The sequence below is a fragment of the Sparus aurata genome, chromosome 17 (assembly GCF_900880675.1).
Source record: "Sparus aurata chromosome 17, fSpaAur1.1, whole genome shotgun sequence".
Taxonomy (NCBI): Eukaryota; Metazoa; Chordata; class Actinopteri; order Spariformes; family Sparidae; genus Sparus; species Sparus aurata.
The window spans coordinates 2,525,671-2,548,119 of record NC_044203.1 but is presented as its reverse complement, the minus strand read 5'-3'; the positions used below and the strand labels follow the sequence as shown (position 1 = coordinate 2,548,119).

Genomic DNA, 22,449 nt, shown 5'->3' with positions numbered 1-22,449 from the left:
TACCGTTACACAATAACAATAAGACACTTTATTAACTTTAATTAATTAATTAATCAATTAAAATTCTGAGATGGTCTCGATCCACGATAATAAGACTGCATTTAACCGACTGCACTGTGCGCGCGAGATATCAATAAGTCGGGCGCACGAGATACAGTAAGACGCGCGTGCGAGAAAGTAAGTCGGGCGCACGAGATACAGTAAGACGCGCGCGAGAGATAGTTAGTCGGGCGCACGAGATACAGTAAGACGCGCGTGCGAGATAGTAAGTCGGGCGCACGAGATACAGTAAGACGCGCGCGAGAGATAGTAAGTCGGGCGCACAAGATACAGTAAGACGCGTGTGCGAGATAGTAAGTCGGGCGCACGAGATACAGTAAGACGCGCGGGAGAGATAGTAAGTCGGGCGCACGAGATACAGTAAGAGCCGCGGGAGAGATAGTAAGTCGGGCGCACGAGATACAGTAAGACGCGCGTGCGAGATAGTACGTGTGGCGCACGAGATACAGTAAGACGCGCGCGAGAGATAGTTAGTCGGGCGCACGAGATACAGTAAGACGCGCGGGAGAGATAGTAAGTCGGGCGCACGAGATACAGTAAGAGCCGCGGGAGAGATAGTAAGTCGGGCGCACGAGATACAATAAGACGCGCGTGCGAGATAGTAAGTCGGGCGCACGAGATACAGTAAGACGCGCGCGAGAGATAGTAAGTCGGGCGCACGAGATACAGTAAGACGCGCGTGCGAGATAGTAAGTCGGGCGCACGAGATACAGTAAGACGCGCGTGCGAGATAGTAAGTCGGGCGCACAAGATACAGTAAGACGTGCGCGAGAGATAGTAAGTCGGGCGCACGAGATACAGTAAGACGCGCGTGCGAGATAGTAAGTCGGGCGCACGAGATACAGTAAGACGCACGTGCGAGATAGTAAGTCGGGCGCACAAGATACAGTAAGACGCGCGTGCGAGAAAGTAAGTCGGGCGCACGAGATACAGTAAGACGCGCGCGAGAGATAGTTAGTCGGGCGCACGAGATACAGTAAGACGCGCGTGCGAGATAGTAAGTCGGGCGCACAAGATACAGTAAGACGCGCGTGCGAGAAAGTAAGTCGGGCGCACGAGATACAGTAAGACGCGCGCGAGAGATAGTTAGTCGGGCGCACGAGATACAGTAAGACGCGCGTGCGAGATACTAAGTCGGGCGCACGAGATACAGTAAGACGCGCGCGAGAGATAGTAAGTCGGGCGCACAAGATACAGTAAGACGCGTGTGAGAGATAGTAAGTCGGGCGCACGAGATACAGTAAGACGCGCGGGAGAGATAGTAAGTCGGGCGCACGAGATACAGTAAGAGCCGCGGGAGAGATAGTAAGTTGGGCGCACGAGATACAGTAAGACGCGCGCGAGAGATAGTAAGTCGGGCGCACAAGATACAGTAAGACGCGTGTGAGAGATAGTAAGTCGGGCGCACGAGATACAGTAAGACGCGCGGGAGAGATAGTAAGTCGGGCGCACGAGATACAGTAAGAGCCGCGGGAGAGATAGTAAGTTGGGCGCACGAGATACAGTAAGACGCGCGTGCGAGATAGTTAGTCGGGCGCACGAGATACAGTAAGACGCGCGTGCGAGATAGTAAGTCGGGCGCACGAGATACAGTAAGACGCGCATGCGAGATAGTAAGTCGGGCGCACAAGATACAGTAAGACATGCGCGAGAGATAGTAAATCGGGCGCACGAGATACAGTAAGACGCGCTTGCGAGATAGTAAGTCGGGCGCACAAGATACAGTAAGACGCGCGCGAGAGATAGTAAGTCGGGCGCACGAGATACAGTAAGACGCGCGTGCGAGATACTAAGTCGGGCGCACGAGATACAGTAAGACGCGCGCGAGAGATAGTAAGTCGGGCGCACAAGATACAGTAAGACGCGTGTGAGAGATAGTAAGTCGGGCGCACGAGATACAGTAAGACGCGCGGGAGAGATAGTAAGTCGGGCGCACGAGATACAGTAAGAGCCGCGGGAGAGATAGTAAGTTGGGCGCACGAGATACAGTAAGACGCGCGTGCGAGATAGTTAGTCGGGCGCACGAGATACAGTAAGACGCGCGCGAGAGATAGTTAGTCGGGCGCATGAGATACAGTAAGACGCGCGTGCGAGATAGTAAGTCGGGCGCACGAAATACAGTAAGACGCGCGCGAGAGATAGTAAGTCGGGCGCACGAGATACAGTAAGACGCGCGGGAGAGATAGTAAGTCGGGCGCACGAGATACAGTAAGAGCCGCGGGAGAGATAGTAAGTCGGGCGCACGAGATACAGTAAGACGCGCGTGCGAGATAGTAAGTGTGGCGCACGAGATACAGTAAGACGCGCGCGAGAAATAGTTAGTCGGGCGCACGAGATACAGTAAGACGCGCGCGAGAGATAGTAAGTCGGGCGCACGAGATACAGTAAGACGCGCGGGAGAGATAGTAAGTCGGGCGCACGAGATACAGTAAGAGCCGCGGGAGAGATAGTAAGTCGGGCGCACGAGATACAATAAGACGCGCGTGCGAGATAGTAAGTCGGGCGCACGAGATACAGTAAGACGCGCGCGAGAGATAGTAAGTCGGGCGCACGAGATACAGTAAGACGCGCGTGCGAGATAGTAAGTCGGGCGCACGAGATACAGTAAGACGCGCGCGAGAGATAGTAAGTCGGGCGCACGAGATACAGTAAGACGCGCGGGAGAGATAGTAAGTCGGGCGCACGAGATACAGTAAGAGCCGCGGGAGAGATAGTAAGTCGGGCGCACGAGATACAATAAGACGCGCGTGCGAGATAGTAAGTCGGGCGCACGAGATACAGTAAGACGCGCGCGAGAGATAGTAAGTCGGGCGCACGAGATACAGTAAGACGCGCGTGCGAGATAGTAAGTCGGGCGCACGAGATACAGTAAGACGCGCGGGAGAGATAGTAAGTCGGGCGCACGAGATACAGTAAGAGCCGCGGGAGAGATAGTAAGTCGGGCGCACGAGATACAATAAGACGCGCGTGCGAGATAGTAAGTCGGGCGCACGAGATACAGTAAGACGCGCGTGCGAGATACTAAGTCGGGCGCACGAGATACAGTAAGACGCGCGCAAGATAGTAAGTCGGGCGCACGAGATACAGTAAGACGCGCGGGAGAGATAGTAAGTCGGGCGCACGAGATACAGTAAGACGCGCGGGAGAGATAGTAAGTCGGGCGCACGAGATACAGTAAGACGCACGTGCGAGATAGTAACTGGCGCGTGCGAGATAGTAAGTCGCACTCACGAGATAAAAAAAAAAAAAAACATCCATGTCACCTCCAGGGCTCCGTAAATATCTGTGCTTGGATTGAATGAAAATCCTCATTGGGTAGCTGACTGTGTCTGTGATAGGCTAGTAGTCACAGTGCCCCTCCCTTACACACATACAGATGTGTTTCTGTGTCCCGCTCTGCTCACTCACACACAGAACAGCTTTCTGTCTCTCCCTCAGTCATTCAGGTTCGCGGTCTTTTCCGTTAACGTTTAGGGTTTATTCAGCTTCAGGTTTGTTTTTACTTCGTTTTGTACTCACTTATTAACCAGTAGAGTTCTGGTAAACGTTCGTTCAGACGTGGTGCTTGGTAGAATGTGACTCGCGTTGAGTCTCTGCCTGTCGGAGATTTTTTTTCTTTTTTTTTTTAACCGTCAGCTCTCTCTCTCTCTCTCTCTCTCTCTCTGCCGGTTGTCGGAGTTTTTTTTATTTTTTTTTAAACCGTCAGCTGGCTCTAACCAGTTTCAGCACTGAGTGTCTGACACTTTCTTGCTGTATTTCATAAAAAAATAAAGGTAGTAGTGGTATAAATATTATTACAAATTAAGCTACACACACACACACACACACACACACCTGGTGTGGAAATAAAAAAAAAATAAAAAAAATCACACTAATCATTAAAAAAAAAAGAAAGTTATGTTGAATATGAAAACTCTTGTTCAGTACATTTAACTTCATAATTGCAACCGCATGTGTTGTATTCATTGTTGCAAACCTTGATCTGTAAATAGTTTGCTTGGTATCGTGATCAAAACCATTGATCTGAAGCTCAATGCCGATGCTGTCCTGTAAATAGTTTTCTAATCAGCAATAAATATGACAATTTCTGATCAACCCATATCTGTTGCATGCTTAAAATAACATACCGGTTAAAGCCACGCCCATTTCAAGACAACCCGACCCACGTCCGTGTTAAACTCCGCCCACTTCCGGGTTAGGTCCCGCCCATTCCGAGTACAGATACAGATACAGATAATGCTGTACTCGCTCATCCCTACTGTACTGTACATACAATAAGCAGTATGTGAAACAATAAAATATTATGTTCTTGACAGATTTTCTGTTCGGTTTTAATTCCTCTGCAAGTGCGTTAAAAAGTGTGTTTTAGTGTCTGGTTTGTGTCGCATGTAATGTAACTTCTCAGTCTGTTTCCACTTCTCATTCTCTGTTCATCGCATCCAGGCAGCTGTCTATCATCTTTGCCTTGTTTCACCTCTTACCCCCTGATGCAGCCCCAGTCACCCACGTGGCCTGTGTGTGTGTGTGTGTGTGTGTGTGTGTGTGTGTGCACGTGCTTCCGGACCAGAGATGAGATGGTGTTTTGTGTGCAACACTGAATAATAAATGACCTACAGGCTTTTCCCTCCATACTGTTGTGCAACTCGCTTACACACACACACATGTGAACCCTGTGTGTGTCTGTAAATGTGACAATATTCAATGAATTCAGTTATTATGCAAATAATCACCTCTTCAGTTTTTCAATGTTTGACCGGATCACTGTATGCTGTGGCTTGGAAATCGACTGCAGTTGAAATCCAGTCCGAGCCATCATATTTTGAATTTCACACCTTTCTGCCACACTGCAACACAATAGACGTGGTGTGTTTCCTGTAGCAACAAACCTGTCAGTCAAGGTCATCCCTGACATATAGAAAGAGGGAGGAAGGAAAAAGGAGGCAAAGTGAGGCTGAGTGAGAGTGTGAACAAAGGAGAAGTTTCCTCCATCTGATGATTTGTATTTTGTTGTGTGACGGGGCGTGACATGATTTGGGAGACAGCTTCACCTCTCTGTGGACTGACAATACTGATACATTTAGGGAACAGGTTATGGAGATGTACTCAAAACACAAAGTATGACACACACCTGGCTCCCACACTACTCTTAAATACAGTTATATTTGAAATTGTTCTCCTTCTTTTGTCTTTACAGTCCTTCCAGAAAAATGCAGACTTTTTTTGTGATTGTTGCGGCAAAAATCCTTGACTATGCGGCACGTTTTCTTAAAAAATGCGATGGAATATGCAGAATATTTATGCCATGAAATTGCGGGAACTTGCAAAAACTGCGGTTTGATGAAAAAGAGAAAAAAATAAGTGATTCCCCCAACACCCTGTTCTCACTAGGCTACTACCTTAATGTAAAAAGTCATTTCTTATTACTTCCTATGATAAGCAGCATACTACATCACAGAAAGTGCTGGGAATATTTAAGTTCTCATCTTGTTTTATATCAGACCTTAATAAACACATGGCTCAAACTTACAAAACATTGATGAGTCAAACAAGTTCTGTAGCTTTACAAAAAGAATATGCTACAACTTCTGTAAATATGGATAAATAAAATATAAAAAAATAAAATTTGTGCTTCCTGTTTTACAGAGGTAGCTATACAAAACAGACATCTTCTGTTGAAATAAGTGCTTCCAGTGCACAAAGTGCAATCTCTTACTGTATCGTAAATTTACATATTACTAATATACTTACAACTGTAAGGTTTTTGAAACTAGTATGATTTTTTGTTGGCAAATGAGACTGATTTGCGGGCTTCATCATGGCTTCATCGCGGGGTTTGCAGCTTTTCGACGATGTTCAGGTCTTGTAATTACGTCACTTCATAACGTTCCCATGGCAACACTTTCTGCTAAGATATATGTGACTTTTTTGCAATGAAAATGCGGGGATTATGAAATCACGCAAGCCCCGCTTATTTTGCGCGGAAATCGGCAATTTGTGCGGCGCATTTTTCTGGAGGGACTGTCTTTATCATTGGTGTTAATCACTTACTTGCAGTGGTGCATTCATCTGTCTTGACCCAGTGGTTGTTAGGAGAAATTTCACTGTCATGAGATAATACATTGTATTCTCTCTGCAGTGCTGCTGGACTGCACAGAGAAACATCCCTGTTAAATTGGAAAGCACAACAGTTTTTTTTTTTTGGCTGATACTGAATTACCCGCATCTCTTGGCTGATATTGAGCTAATCATTTGTCAATCGTTATCATTTCACATGTCTTTAATTGAAAAATAAGTTAAATAAAGTAGTATATGTGCACCTGAAGGTAAGAACGACTCCAGATGTCCACTTGAGGCCCATAGTGGATTGACTAAATTGAAGGTTTTGAAGAGCTCTCAGAACTCTCAGACTCCCAGCCAACACTCCTGCAAAGTTTGCGAATCTGCAAGAGTGAGGAAGCCCATCCAAAACATTTGGATGTATCTTTTATCTTTTTCTTTTCTTCTCTTTCTCCTACTTCTTCTCTGTGATTATTTGCAGATTGTAAACCAATTCAAAAATGCATACTGCAACATACTGTATCAGAGTAGATGCTGGACATGTTAAGTCAATGAAAGCAGTTTGGCTGCTGATAGCCCATAATATACATTTCCATTTACAAATCAACAGGCTATAGCATCCATACTGTTAGACATATTATACCGTTATATTGTGGTCATGGCCTAACTTAGCCTAAATTGAAATTAATCTGTAATGCAGCCAGACTTTATGGTATTACAAGCAAATAACTGGTCCATGTTTACCCCAGTAGTTACATTCTGACAGGAGTAGGGTTGCAGTGCTATACTAGTACTAGTGGTATGATAATAAATGGCCATGTTGGAGTAACTGTCCCTGCTAATATCATTGCTGTTGGTATCTGTGCTAATAGCCATGCTAATGATTTTAAACATGCTGAAACATCATTTTTGCTAACAATGGTAAAACATCCCACTATCAGCCACACTATTAAACAGGAAGAAACTGGCTGACTTTCCAGTCAGTAGACCGATGCTCAGCAGCGCTTAGTCATCTGCCTCCATCATGTTCACAAATCTACCGTGGAATATGAAGAGAACTTGTTCAGTGATGGAAATCTACCTAATTTTTCATTGTTTTTTTTTCTTTCTATAATTATTTAATAGAAATTAATGTATTGTAATGACAGGCATGGAATCTATTATGTGATATCAGTTATGTATTTTATGACCTACTGTGTATAATATAAATTACAGTGCGCATGTGTGATGGGAGCAATCTTCGAAAGAGGAAAAATACATTTTACTGATCAAGGACATGGCATTATTCCAAACTCAGGTTACGGATGATGAGGATGGTCTGTCAGTATTTTTGTTGATGCTATCTTGGCATGTTCAATTAAAACTGAATGATTTAGGCTGGCCATACCCCAAGGTTTCACTTTTTATCTGTGGTGCTTCAACCTAGAAAGGCAGATAAAAAAAAGAAAATAAAAAAAAACAGTCACACGGCTCATCTTAGTGTGGCTCAGCTCCGATTCCTTGCTACATCACTATAGCCTCAGCTGCTAGCTGCTGCTGCAGACACTGTTTGCTTTCTTAAAGTCCTCTGGGCTGTACCATCTCAGTTAAGCGGGGGTCCTCAAGGGTTTCAGAATCTCCTCTAAGGTGGAAATTTTTTCTCCCATCTGCTGTGTCACATCCAATCCCCACCCCTCCCTGTCCCTCATGAGCCACGATCTCACAGTCTCGCAGGGCTGTTAGCCAGAAACAACCCAGCCTCCTAATAACCCCCGCCACCTCAGATTTCACTCCCCCCTCTGCTCATAGTACAATCTCATTATTTCCAGCTTGCAAAGGGAGCGGAAGAGAGAGAAAGAGAGAGAGGGTGATAGAGAGAGAGATGTTTTGAGCTGGTTTACAGGGAGGGAGATTGGCCTGTATGCGCTCTGTCTGCTCTTCAGAGGCATCCAGGTGAGCTGTTTCCTCCTGGAAGGTAAGAAGAAGACTGAGATTGGTGCTTATTTTTCTATTGCATCCATTGTTATCACCACCCATCCCTGTCTTCTTCCCTTGTTTCAGATACATCGCTTCTTTGAATGTGTGTGTGTGGCTGAGCATGAATAGCATGCCCCAGACATAGCACACACACAGGCAATATTGTAGGAGGCGATGTGCAGATGTGAAGGCATGCTACATTTATGAACCAGATATGGATTGTACATACGTGCATGCATGGTTTGTGTATGCTAAGTGGACAGCCCACCTGAGTGTCAGTGCGTCCCAACCCTGGGGATGGGAAGGAAGTAGCAGGAAAAAGGGAGAGGGCAGTGTGTATGTGCTTGTATCTATTCATCTCCATCTGCAGTTTTTGCAACAAAGTGTCAATAATGCCTCAAACAATAATGCCCCCCCCCCCCCCCCCCCCCCCCACCCCCCCCCCCCCCACACACACACACACACACACTTGCCCTCCTCCCCCATCACTACCACCAATCTCCTCTGTGCTAATAGGTAGCATTTCCATTGTGGTGAAATGGGTGCTGATGTTTACTGGTCTGATGGACGGGATCTTCTGCTGCAGCATTTTTCTGCTCCCTCTACAATATGTCGTCTCACTTCAGGCAAATGTGCAGCATGCTCGTCTTTTTCCGAGCCCAGAGGGATGGAATTTGGCCGCTGTGAGTAGAACGAGGAAGTGGGAAAGGGACAAGCCTTTTACCATCTGTGGCAGCGTCTCATGGACATGTAATAAGGCTTTCTGTAGGGCCATATGCAGCTCCTTGGGAAGACAGCAGGCCAGGCTGTTAGAAAACAGAGAAAGAGTAAGAAGAAAGGAAGGAGGGCTGAAACTGGAGGAGTGCAGTATCAGGGTGTCATGTTTGAGAAGATAAGTGTTGTCAGGATACAGGGCCAAATGTAGAGTACTGTCCACTTCACTGACAAAGCAACAAAGGCTCTTTTTGCCAGAGCTTCAAATCCAAAGCTTGTTTAGTTCTTGCAAGTAAAGGAGTGAAAGTACAGCCTATTGCCCACTGACGAAAGAGCTTACATTTGCTGTAATACCAAAGACATACACTGGGTGTCGGAGGTGACTTTGCCTGGAAAATATCACAAGCAGCACACAGTTAGTGACGCATTCACCCAGCAGTGGTTGATCGGCCAGAGAGTGTAGGTAGGTCCACAGTTTTGTTTGTCCTGGTCTCTGCTGGCAGTGGGAGTAAATGGTCAGCATTACTGTTAATGGTAATGGCTGTACAAACAAAGAAAAGACATAACAAACGATGAAATGGAGGAATGAATGGAATAAAATGTTATGGACTTGTGGCAAAGTTGACAACTGCTGTTTTGAATAGTGCTCAAAGAGGTGGCTGGAAAGGTTCTGCCTTCCTGCAGTATTACTGAAAAAACATGTTTAATTTCCTATACATTCTTCAAAATAAAAATCCCATGGCATTTAATTATTTAAAAGCTTTTTTGTGCCTGTCAAATGGACTGTCCTGCACAAACATGTGTAGGTTGCAGACCTGGAGCAACCAAAAACAAGCCCATGATCCACAACCCAACTTTGAACTTGGGTTGAACTCAGTTGAAGAGAATGATGACCAGTTTGAGTGATGAGTCATGTTGATGTGCTGAAGGCTAATTATTATTATTATTATTATTGTTATTGTTATTGTTATTATGATTTGTTATCTTATCTCAGTTTGTATTATTGCCATTGTATGTTGTTACTGGCACAGTACCCTTGAGGGCCTCGCAAAATTGTAAGTGAGTGATAAATAAACCTTCTGGCTTCTTGATTCTTGACAGTGTTATTCTTGGTTGTTTACAGTTGTTTTCTCACTGTGGTATAAATGATTATTCTGTATTGTCATGACCTGAACAAATGCATAAAATAAGTTTGTGATCTTACTGACTGCTTATAGCTGTCCACCTAATATAAGGCTGGAAATCACTCCCTCAGAATGAAATAATATGGATAAATCATACATTTCCTGAATCCTTAGAGTTGTGGCAGTATTCCAGTTTTTGTGTTTTGTGTCTCTGATGTTTCTTGATGCCACTGGACTAAAAGAAGACATATGATTTAGGCGGAAATTGAAAAAAAAGAAGAAAAGAAAATTAGAAGTTTGAAGAGCTCCAGTGTCCACTGTACTTGTCACACATAGACAGAAGGGCTTGAATGGAAGCTCTGAGCGTCCCCTTAAAAATGGTACCAATCACAATAATATAAAACATTGGAAAATGTCCTGAAAATGAGCCAATACAAAGATATGCACCAGTGTCTAAAAGGCATTTTTTCAGTGTGGGAGGGTAATTTCAACAGCTGATCACACTAATTTAGCTGTGACTCAGGAAGGGTTATCATACCAAAATGTTAACTACAGACATGTATCTTTTCAAAAATGATGAGTAACCTTTGCCACCTTTGGTGGTACCGACATCTTGTCTGGCCCATGGACTAATGATGCAGAAAATATTGAAGACTCTGAAGACACCTTATTTTGGCTGCGGCTCAGCATGGTTAAACTGATAATGGAAATGCATTTCAGCGTGGCACAACTTCACTTGGCCATAAATGCCAGTGAAAAAGACCTCCATGATTTCTTCAAGAACTCCTTTGGGTATTTTGTAGGCTTGGTGTGATGAATCACACCAGTGGCAAGGACTACTTTTTTTTTCAGCCCACATTACTAGAATGAATGGGAGGTCTGGCATTTTGGATGCAACACCAATTTGGTCTGAATGAGGCCGAAGACCTGTAGGCCTCTTACAGCAGACACAATGCATTATTCATTTGCATTTACCCAGAGTGGAGTCAATGGTACATGTTGTAATTCATATCAAGCACTTACAAAATTAAGGTGTTTGCTTAAGTGGCTTTTGTGTTAACGAGTCAGCAGTGACTGCCCAATTTGATCTGGAATTCATATCCTTTTAATGCTATTTTGTTATGCTGATTTCATGTGGACACTGAAAAATCTCAACATGAGATATGAGATAGACTTTTCAATAAGATAAGCACTACACAGCACTACATCCTAATAGTTGTGAAATATGTTTTAATTTTGGATGGTACTGTAGGTAAACTCATGACCTTTTATTTAGCACCACCATGAGGTTGCCATTTTAGTGAATGAATAGGCATTGGATGTGGCACAGTTATTTATGCTCCCCTCAGGATCAATTGAAATGACCTCAAGGTTCTAGGTTCACTAATGCTCTGTAGACGGGTGTTGCTGGTCTTCTGTTCTGATTTTATCACCCACTGTAGAGCTTTCCCATTCTGACTTGTGTGATCGATCTAACTTTTCCTCGCTCAAAATGTAAATGTATAAAATACTTTGTTGGCACAGGGAACATCATTTTTTAAATATTCAGATCACAGCGTGTATCAGATCAGCCTGTGAGAACGATTACTTAATGTTTAACATAACATAACGCACAGTCCGGTGATATCAACAGGGTTATCTTAACTTGGGCTCAGCATGAAATTTGAAAGCTGTGGGTATTAGTTTGAATGAAAACTTTTCAATGAAATTCACTGTACGGTTGCATTTGTTAACAAATTTAATCAGCCAGCTTTCATCAACAAAAGCAAGTCTCACAATGATGAATAGTACAGCAAAGGGCAAGTTAAATTGTATTTGTGTTTATGTTTGTTTTTTTTATTATACATTTGAAATGATCACAGCATCAAATCAGACCTCAAATTCTCAGAGCAGCACTAGTAACAAAAGGAGAAGTTTCTCTGCTTGTGGCTCAGGTTTCACAGCCTCATGTGACAGTGTTTTTGAGGATTAACAAGGCTAGATGCTGCTGGACTGAAAAGGACAGAAGTTGGTAAGAGGAGTTGGTGGAGGTTAAAGAACTGGGCACGTCACAGTCATTCTTCTGAGTGACTGTGTGGTCTCCTGAAGCCATAACTGTTGGGAAGCCAGCCACTTTACTCATTTATGTGTCAGCGCTTCCTATTCTCCAGAATCCCAATCAAAGGCAGTGGCTGGCTGTACCAATCAGGAGCTAGAAGGCCTGGCAGAGTCACGAGCATGCCAGAACATTTCCTCCTCCAAAAGGTTTGCTGGACATCAGTCAGAAAGCTCCTTCACAGTGGGAGAAAAGGCAGGCTGGCTAGGACTGGTGTGTGATTCTAATCAAGATACAGATACACGTGGGAATATGTGTTAGGACTGGGCAATACATCATAATTATATCAATGTAGTGGAGACTATATATTGTCTTATATTTTGAATATTGTTATATGATGATATGTCATAAGTGGTGTTAAACGCTCCATTAAAGTAAAGTAATGTACATTTCTGAACTTTCCAGTCTATTCTTCTTGTTCTAATACTTGCCTTTTCTGACTTAGACATTAGATCCACATAACTGATGATTATTTATCAAATATCCAATTGTATTATTATGATTTATGAAAGTACCAATAGTCATCCCTGCAATATTGTTTAATTATTGACATCAAGGTATTAAGTCAAAAATGAAACATTGTGATATTTAATGTTGTCAGCCAGTCCTAGCATTTATGAGGTGCTGTTGATATCTGATGATTCAACTGTCCATAAAATACATGTCAAAAGAACAACACCACCACCTGTGTGGAGTCAAGGTGTGGATGTCAGTAAAGAGATACATTTATGGACAGTAACCCAAATAGTGAGAAAAACAACCACTCCAGCCTTCCTTTTTCTTTACTGCTCACAATACGAAAACCAACCTGTTCGAACTGAGCAGCAACTGCCATGGTTTGTAAATACAATGACAATACCATTAAGAAGGTTTCTTTCTTGTGACAGATGTCATATTGTAAGTCGCTTTGGACAAAAGCATCTGCTAAATGCCCTAAATGTAAATGTAGAAATGAGAGGCACTTTGATCATCTTTAATGGGTCAGTCTTGTGGCCATTTTGGAAATTGATGTTCCATGAAGTAGAGACGTAGACCTGGAAGAGACCTTTACAGGCTACCCGGAGTTCTCTCGTATGAACCACACACACAGTACTGGGATTTTAAGCCTCTTTTAATCCTAATTTAACCCCATCAAGCATAAACGTGCAGATCCGGGAACCGAACGCGGCTCGTGCATCTTGTACTGCTCTCTTTTCTCCCATCCTGCTCTCCAGGGCGTCTCTCCTGCCTCCTCCATCCGAGTCCAGCACACTACTGCATTTAAAGGGAGTGAGTGATTAGTAACTGGGTACCAGCTCTGTCAATCACTCACCTGGCATTGCTGTCCTGAGTGCTCTCCACCTCTCTGTCACCTGCAGCTGCGCTCTGACCACGCACCTCGCAGCTATCTTATCTACCTGGGGATGCACCTACCCAACACCCAAGTGGTACCCCAGATACCATACCTCTCCCCGTCCAAATGCACACTTCTTTGGGTTGGCCATGAGCCCCGCCTGCCGCAGAGACTCGAGCACCGTGGCCACCTGCTGCATATGATCGTCCCAACCTTCTTGGCCACCAGAACTATGGGGCAACACCAGGCACTGTTGGACTCTTCTATTACCCCCATCTCCAGCATAGCCGCCAATTCCTCCTGAACCACTTTTCTCTTGTGCTCGGGTAACCGATAGGGCCACGAACGCAGCGCCACGCCCGGGCGCATCTCCATACAGTGCTGTATGAGATCCATGCGTCCTGACAGGGGGGAAAACATATCAACTTAATGCTGCTGCAACCTCGCAACATCTGCTCCCTGGGACGGTGTGAGATGGTCACCACAGAGGAGCGAGGCGGAATTGGATGATTTTGGCACCTCAGGCCCCAGCTCATCTCTCTGTCACCATTTTCATCAGGGAAACAGGCTCTGCCTCTCTCCAGGCTTTGAGGAGGTTGAGGTGGTAAATCTGTGTTCCCCCTCCCCTGTCAGAACGCACCACCTCATAGTCGACATCGCCCACTCACCGTGTGACCACGAGCCCCCCGCGGTGTTCTGCCGAACAGCAGTTCAAAGGGAGAAAATCCCATGGAGGCCTGGGGTACCTCCTGCACTGCAAACAACAGAGGATGTAGCCACCTATCCCAATTGCGGCCGTCCTCATGCAAAAACGTACAGATCATGGACTTCAAAGTTATATTCAGACGCTCAACCAGACTGTCGGTCTGCAGGTGGTATTCGCTGGTCCAAATTGACTTGATGCCCAGTAACCCATACAGTTCCTCTAGGGTACGTGACATAAATGAGGTGTCCTGGTCAGTTAGGATCACTTTTGGGATCCCCACTCGGGAGATGACCTGAGACAGTGCCTGTGCCACACTCTTTGCAGAGATTGTACGCAGGGGCACTGCTTCGGGATATCGTGTTGTGTAGTCCACGAGGACTAACACAAAATAATACCCTTGTGCGCACCAGTGGAACGGCTCGATGACGTCCATACCAATCTGCTCAAACGGGACCTCTATGAGTGGTAATGGGCGGAAAGGCGCTCTTGGGATGCCCGGCTGGTAAACCTGCTGACATTCAGGGCAAGATGCGCAGCAGAGGTGTACATCTCCCCGAATGCAAGGCCAATAGAATCGGGCTGTTATCCAGTCGAGTGTTTTGTTGCCCCCCATGTGCCTAGCCATTGGGCTATAATGAGCCACCTGGAAAACAGCTTCCGGGTCACGTTTTGGTACCAGCAGCTGGGTAATTTCTTTTCCTGTCTGAGTGTTGCAACTCACTCCATATAACCTGTCCCTTATCAAATTAAAGTGTGGATAATCCTGCGCGGCATCAGAGTATCATCACGAGACTGTTCGAGTGGAAAATCTTCCATGGAGTGTAAGGGAACCTACAGAGCCCCTGCAGAGCCCCCTGTGGATCCCCCTGCGAAAGCCCCGCCGGTTCCTCCTCCCCGTCTGCAGCGTCAGACAACCTTGCGTCACCACTGAGCACTGCGCACATATCCCGTGTCCCTACTGGTCATGAATGCACCCCCACACATTGCCCCACTTACTTATTAAACCCCACCCAATCCGTGCCCAAAATTAGAGGGTGCACCAGGCAGGAGCTTACCGCAGCTTTAACGCTATGCTTTTTACCCCCATGTGTAATTTGGACCGGCACCACAGTGTAGCTGTGAATATCCCCATGCACATACCTTATATCCACCGAGGATGCCTCCACAAAAGCCCCAGGTTGAACCAGGTTCAGCAGAATTATGGACTGCATACAGTCCAAATCCACGATTGCCTGATGTATACCCCCTTGAATCCTTACCGGAAAACTGTATGTCCCCCCTGGACCGGGGGAAGACGTAGGAGGGCCAGCAACCCGGACCACCTGGCAGACCTCCATGAGGAGGAACTCCCGGCGGAAGACTCTGGGCCGCCTGCACCTCCAGCACTCCTGCCCTGGTGCTTGAGGAACCCCCTGCGGGTCGAGGGCAATGCCCATAGCGGCTGGAACCTTCGATGGAGAGGAAGCATAGGGAGGATTAGAGCAGGTTGAGGGTAAGGGCCGAGTGAATGGGTGGTTTGGACCAGGGGCCCAAGCAGCGGCAGGGCTCTCCTGCAGGCCGCCACAGTCAGGCGGCCGGGAGCCGCAGGCTGACCCTCTAGAGGCTGGCCCTTGCCGTGGACCACGGGGTGATCCTCTGCTAGGGTGACTGCGACCGCCAGGCCGAGGGCTGCCGTCTGGGCCTCCCCTGACAGTAATGGTAGCAGCTGCACATTCCACTCCGCTGCCGGCCAGCTGCACGCCCCCGCCGTCAACTCGAACATATCGAGGTAGCTCTGGGGGTCGTCTTCTGCCGCCAGCTTCAGCACACAAGGAGGGGAAGATGGTGCCCCTGCACCGCCTGAGTCAGCAGCAACTGCAGCAGCCGAGTCTGCGCCTCCGTCTGTGTGCGGAGCGCCTACAATTGCTGCCTATTCAGTGCCGCCTGCTCCTGGTGCAGGGCAGCAATCTCCCCCAGCATCTGGCCCAGTCCCGTCACTGGCTGGGGATGCTGTGGCTCTGTCATTTCTGTACACTGGCCCACCGAAACAAGGTGGGTGCCAATGTAGCCCTTTCCAGCGTCTAGTAATGCTCTCTTTTCTTCCGTCCTGCTCTCCAGGGCGTCTCTCCTGCCTCCTCCATCTGAGGTCCAGCACGCTACAGAAGTGAGTGATTAGTAACTGGGTGCCAGCTCTGTCAATCACTTACTTGTCTCTGCTCTCGTGAGCGTTCTCCACCTCTTTCTTCCCTGCAGCTGTGCTCCGACCACGCTCACCTCCACAAGGACATTCATTGGCACTTTTTGCTGCACCGTGTTTCCATTACCAGTTTAATTGTGCAGACTTGAGCAAAGCCAGGGCTGGCATGGATTCACTCCAGTAGGACCAAAGCATGCCCACCCTGCGTCCAAGCGACTGCAGTGATGTCTTGTGACCGTGAACAACTGCGTTAGTACTTTGAGACATTGCTAAGTTAAGGACAACTACAGCAGCTAAGGAGGCATAGATTCAGTGTTTAAGAAGGGTGAATGTCGGACTTAATTCAACATCACTCTCCTCCCCTTCACTATGGGAAAATTAGGTACCTTAACTCTAACCTGGTCAATAGCTGCCTTACAAACTCAAACAGGCTAGCAGCTATTTCCTTATCTTTTAGCCATGGGGCAGCTGTAGCTCAGTGGGTAGAGCTGGTGGACCAGTGATTGGAAGGTTAGGTTCGAATCCCGGCTCCCCTGGGGTGGAACTGAGCTACATGTTACAGTATCCTTGAGCAAGACACTGAACTCCAAAATTGCTCCTGATGTGCAGTTGGCACCTTGTGTGGCTGCATCAGTAAGGGTCCTGCAATGAGCTGGCAACTCATTCAGGGTGAACCCATAGAGTTAACTGGATTTGGCCCCAGTAATCCCACGACCCCTTGAGAAAGGGGGATAAAAGAGGTAACATCCTCACGGAAAAAGGCGGAAGAAAATGAAATGAAACGAAAGTTCCCTGCAAGACTATTTTTTTTATAGTTGCTGCATCATGGGCTTAGTCTCCCTATATCAGAATGATATACCTTTATCACTGACACAGCGCTGTCAAAGTCTGGCTATCAGGTGCTGGTGGAGATAAAAACAGAGCCAAAAGGAAAGTGAATTTGGTTGGCCAGACTGTGACCCCAAATGAATGTGAATTCTAATGCTGTGAGGGTTGTTGGGGTAACTAGGCAAATGTTAGATCTCATACGGTTGATATGACATTAAGACCCCTTGGTCTGTTAAATAAACAAAACAAACATCAGTACTAGAAGTACCCTGGTGTCATTTGTCTGTCTGTCTTTTGACCCCTTTAATTAAGGAGACAGAGATGGAATAGATATCACTCTTTCACCACGCTGGCATCACTGTGCATCACTTTGTGTCACTTCATCATTCCTCTCTGTTCATCCATCTACAGTTCAAATTACTGTCAGCAAGCAGTGAACAAGAGATCACACAAAAAGCTTTTGTTTGAGGAGGCCCCAGCTACATTTAGCGTATGCAGACACACGTATCTCTCATTCAGGAACACAGAAACAAATGTTTTTGTGCCTAGACAGTGTGGACAGGAGGAGGATGAGTTGTTTTTTCCAGTCACTCCTCTGGTGTATCGTCTCAGTATTGTCTTGAGTCCAGAATGATAAGCCCAGGAAAGCTGATAGCTCTGCTTTGTCTCAGTAAAATGGAAATGTGTTCACACAGTGGGTAGGCCCTGAACATGGCCAAGTTAACGTGGCTGATAGACGTGAGTAGTCAAAGCACATAAGTAGGCTTTATGACTGATTGGTCTTTTATGGTCTCTGTGGTCTTTGTCATACTTCAAACTAATGTCATCAGTAACTACTCCTCTAGAGATAGTTGCATTAGTCTGGGCCTGCCCACTGTGTTACTCCCTACCTTTTCGATTAGTGTATGACAACTCAGAGATAAAATAAATCTTAAATGATCCCTGAGCAATGGGGTCTCTGTAGCTGCACAGAATAAATTATAGATAACAATGCTGTTTATTGCTGTTTGTTTATGCGTGTGCATGTTTGTGTTAGGGTATCAGAGTGGAGGTGGTGGTGGAGGGGGGGTATTAGTGATTGAAGAGGCTGTCCTTAATCCAGAATCAATATGGCATAATTGTATCCGTGGTGGGGTTTTCCTGTCTTGGGGGGCGTTCTAGTTCTGGCAACAGAGGAGAGCCAGATGCAGCAGCCAATCCACCTGCTGCCATAAACTAATAAGCACACTAAGCTTTACTGTCATCTCTGCACTTGCATGTGAATGGTTACACTCTAATAATTTCATATTATATTAACATAATCTTGTTCACTTAAAGCTGCATTTGTTTCTCGTTCTATTATCAATACAGTAATTTTACAGTCAGGATGTAAAACGAAACAATGAGTTGCCAGAAATTATTACACGCAGCTGAGGAGAAGAGTAAAGTCAGCACACATTGCTGTGTTTATTTTACCCAGTGTTTTTATAAAAAAAATAATTAGAAAATTATCACAGCTTTAAGAATAATTATACTGCAATTTCTTTGAGCTTATCTACACATGCTCTATAGACACAACACTGGCTACTGGAACCATTTTAAAGATCATATTGCTACATTCCTCAGCGTTTATACGGAAGCAGAGATTAGAAATTGTAGCATTTCTATCAGAGCTGCAACCAATAATTGATTAATACGTTAGCTGTCAATTAATCACCTACTATTTTATAATCTATCTGAGGAAAATCGATTCTAGCTTCTCAACTGTGAATATTATCTGGTTTCTTTACTCATCCACTACAGTAAACTGAACAGTTTCAGGTGGTGGACAACACAAGATATTTGACAGACACTGAATGACATTTTTGTACCATTTCTGAGATCTCATAGACCAAACAAATAATTGATTAATCAATAAAATAATCAACACATGAATGGACAATGAAAATAATGGCTAATATCCGTAGCACCATAATTCTTCACTTGACTTAAAGTGAAAAGGGAAATGGATAGAGCAGTGAGATGTTTATCTTTCTTTTATAGTAAAAAGTAGATTACAAAAGCTCAAGGATGAAATTTTGATTTCAGAGGTGGGGGGGACACAAGTATTTTTAATAAAACTCTAACCCTTTCAGTTCACTGCGTTTTCTAGTAGTTCTTCTAGTTTTCTATTGCTACTTTTAAGTTTACTGTTCTCTTTTTGGTTTGACTGGTTGTGAAGCATGTAGCAAAACATTATCACGCAATTCTGTGTTTCACCTCGTTTGTCAACTTCACTCCAACTCAGTAACACCAATTTTACACTTATTTTTGGAATATATGGTAAACAGACCTCATTTACATAGCACTAACCAGTGGTGGGCAGGTCAAACTCGCAGGAATATCACAGGTGGGGAAGAAATTGAATAAAATGTCCATAATTCAGTGTAAGTAGTTAAGTAATCAATTTTATTTGAAATAAGTGTCACAGAGAACCACTGTCATTTTAGGCAGTTATATGGAAGAAATTCCTATTTTTGATGTAAATGAAAAGTGAACAAGGGTGTATTTGACCCAAAGACCACAGAAGGGTCAGATTAATCAACTCATCTAAAGCTTCCGAACACATATTGTCTTCGATCATTGGCAGAGATAAATTCCTGGCAGAGTTTCTTCCTGTCCAAGGCATCAACCCTTTCTTGGTGTATGTGACAAACTGCCACATTGTTCAGTGCAGTTGCGAAGCCAGGTCTTTAACTTCCTCAGTGCGCTGAAACTCCTCTCAGCTTCAGCAGACAGTGTTGGAACAACCAACAACAGCCTCACAAGGACCTCCACCTGGTCAAAAAGACCTATGACTTCAGGCAGCATGCCTCTTAGGATGTCTGCAGCTTCTGTGCTTGATATGTAGGTGTTCTTTGACTTGAACATGGCTAACTGCTCATCCAACATCCAACTCCTTTTAATCTCTGGATACTGGTCCACAACGGCATCACTTTTTCCAGTTACAAGCACATTCTCTAACTTCTGAAGAACTTCGAGGCTTGTTTGATGAAACCACTCTGAATTGCATCTGCTGTGTCAAGCATCTTGAAGAACTCCCTTCTTAAGTAATCAACAGCAGCTGCCGGGGCATGTGCTGCAGCTTCACCAGCTAGGCGCTTTGGTGGCCTGCTGCATTTCAATTGGGCTGATGTTTTGTGAGGTGACCAGCTCTGTTGCACTGTCAAAGATCTGTTGAAATCTTCCCTCTGTTCTTTTCTCTTGCAGAGCTGTCTTGACATAATCTGATGCAGCCTGCATGTCTGCAACTGTGATGGTTCCCTTTTGTAATGATTTGTTGAGGCATTCCATTTCCTCAAGAACTTCCAAAGCAAGATGGAGTCCCATCCCTTTCTGGAATCTGTCAAGGAGACCGCTTGCCTTCATAGCTGTTTCGGAGCCACCGGTTGAAGCCATCTCCTCCAAACTGAGCAACACTGCCTCATACTGTTTGAGGACTGAATGGGATGCTGCAACTCGCACAGTCCTCCGTGTAGGACACAGTGGCTTCAGTGTGGTAAATGATCCATGTTCAGATGTGGCAATGTTGCAGAAGATGGTCTTGAACTTTCCTGAAAGTCCAAACAGGTGCCCCAATTCATGGACCCACTGCAGTGCATCACGGACGACAGAAGAGGCTGCACAAGTTGCCTGTGTTATCAAATTAACACAGTGAGGACCACAGTGTACGAACAGTGCCAGTGGTTGTGCTTGTGTAAGATAGGCCTGTGCACCAGCATATTTTCCAGACATATTTGCTGCTCCATCATATGTCTGTGCCCGCAGCCCATCGAGAGACAAATTGAGACGAAGGAGCACATCTTTGGCTACATTTGTGAGGTTTTGTCCAGTTGTGAGCAACACTTCATATAAACCAACAAATACATCATGAGGAATTAGGTCGTGGTCAACGTAGCAAAGACAGATTGATTCCTGTTCGGTCCCAGTAATGTCCTGTTACTTATGCTAAGTAATTTAATGGCGGTCCCTAAATCAGTTTCCAGAGGTTCAGCGAGAGACTCTGGAGGTGAGCTAACCGTCCTCCTGCTGCTAACACTGGGTGAACCTCAGTAAAGTTGGGGCTGGACCCGAGTGAATATCCGCCGAATATCCAACCTGAAACTAACTTCACCCCGGTTCGATGAGTCGCCTGTTGCAGCCTTTGAATAGGATGACGAGGATTTCAGTCACTCAACTTAAACGGTGAGTTGTAGAAATTATACAAATAGCAGTAATGACAATAATAATCAATTTCCATATAACTTAGAGTGTAGTGCTTTCACTGTGTGCAACTTAAATTTGCCATTCTCCCGTGATATTAAACCGACAAAAATCATGTCTTTCTTTTTTCGCGGCGGCGCTGAACATCCAGCAGAATGCATATAGGAGAAACACTGTCCAAAATACTACCATAATGGTGATGTGACCTTTCCTCTTATATCCATAATGTCCTCTCACGCTGTCACACTCATTTTTCTCCTTTCACTCCACGCCGTTCTTTTTGTTAAAGCAGTAATGAGGCACGATGGCGAAACATGAAAGTGCTACCGTGCATGTCACTCAACAGGTTGTTGCTGGGTTACCAAAGAGGAGTAAGTTTGTTCATGCCACCAACCTTGCTTAGCTGGGCCGGGACAGGGCTAGAGGCTAGAGCCCTTCCTCTGCCTACACCCCCCAGAATGCCTTGCGGCTCTGGATCGGGGTTTTCTTTCTGTTTTTTCTAACGGAGTTCAGTGAAATTATCAAACATTCTATCAAACGTATTTTCTATTGATACTGATCACGTGTCTATCGCGATAGATATCTTTGTTGTTTTATTGCCCAGCCCTATCCTGTGTTCCATCAATAATGATGGAATATTGCAACTGTGGTTGTGATCTGATTTCAGTGGCTATATCTCTGACAATGTAGTTTGCCAACATCTCATTTTGGATTTTTGGGCTTGTGTAATCATGAGAACGTGAATTAAGCCACTCGAACAGCATGGAGTCATCATCTGATCTCAGCCTGAGTAACTGAAAAATATTTCCTTCCTCAGATTCATTGCCTCTGAAAGCCAGGCCTTGTCTGCCTAGGAATTGCATACAGCTCATGATCTTCATTAAGCATGCCCTTGCCTTTTGCTGTGATGCTGCCAGTGCACTAGAAAGCTGAGAATTAATTGGATTTGCTTTTTGTCAATGTGTAGTAACTGCAAGCTTATGAGACTTACTTTTGTATGATCTGTAAATTTCTCCACAGCCTTTTTCCAATTTCTGAACCCAGCAGAGACAAATGCTGAATCAGTGTTTTTCGCCAGTGAAGACTTGTCAAGTTGAAACGCTTTTACACAGTAAAAGCACAGGACTCCATTCACACTATGACAGTAACGAATCCAAGGAAATTCTTTGAACCATTTCT

General features: G+C 45.1%; 1 protein-coding gene across 3 annotated transcripts in view; it reads left to right on the top strand.

Moving 5' to 3' along the window:
• Positions 1-22,449, top strand: part of cdk14 (cyclin dependent kinase 14) — a 485,271-nt gene that overhangs the window by 127,316 nt on the left and 335,506 nt on the right. Inside the window, exon 1 of one of the 3 annotated variants that reach the window (XM_030394398.1) lies at positions 7,807-8,049. The exons of 1 other annotated variant lie outside the window; for it this stretch is intronic. The gene's annotated coding sequence lies outside the window, so the exon portion shown is untranslated. Of the gene's footprint in view, positions 1-7,806; positions 8,072-22,449 lie in introns of those variants that run through there. One more of the 3 variants, XM_030394397.1, reaches the window with a different exon arrangement.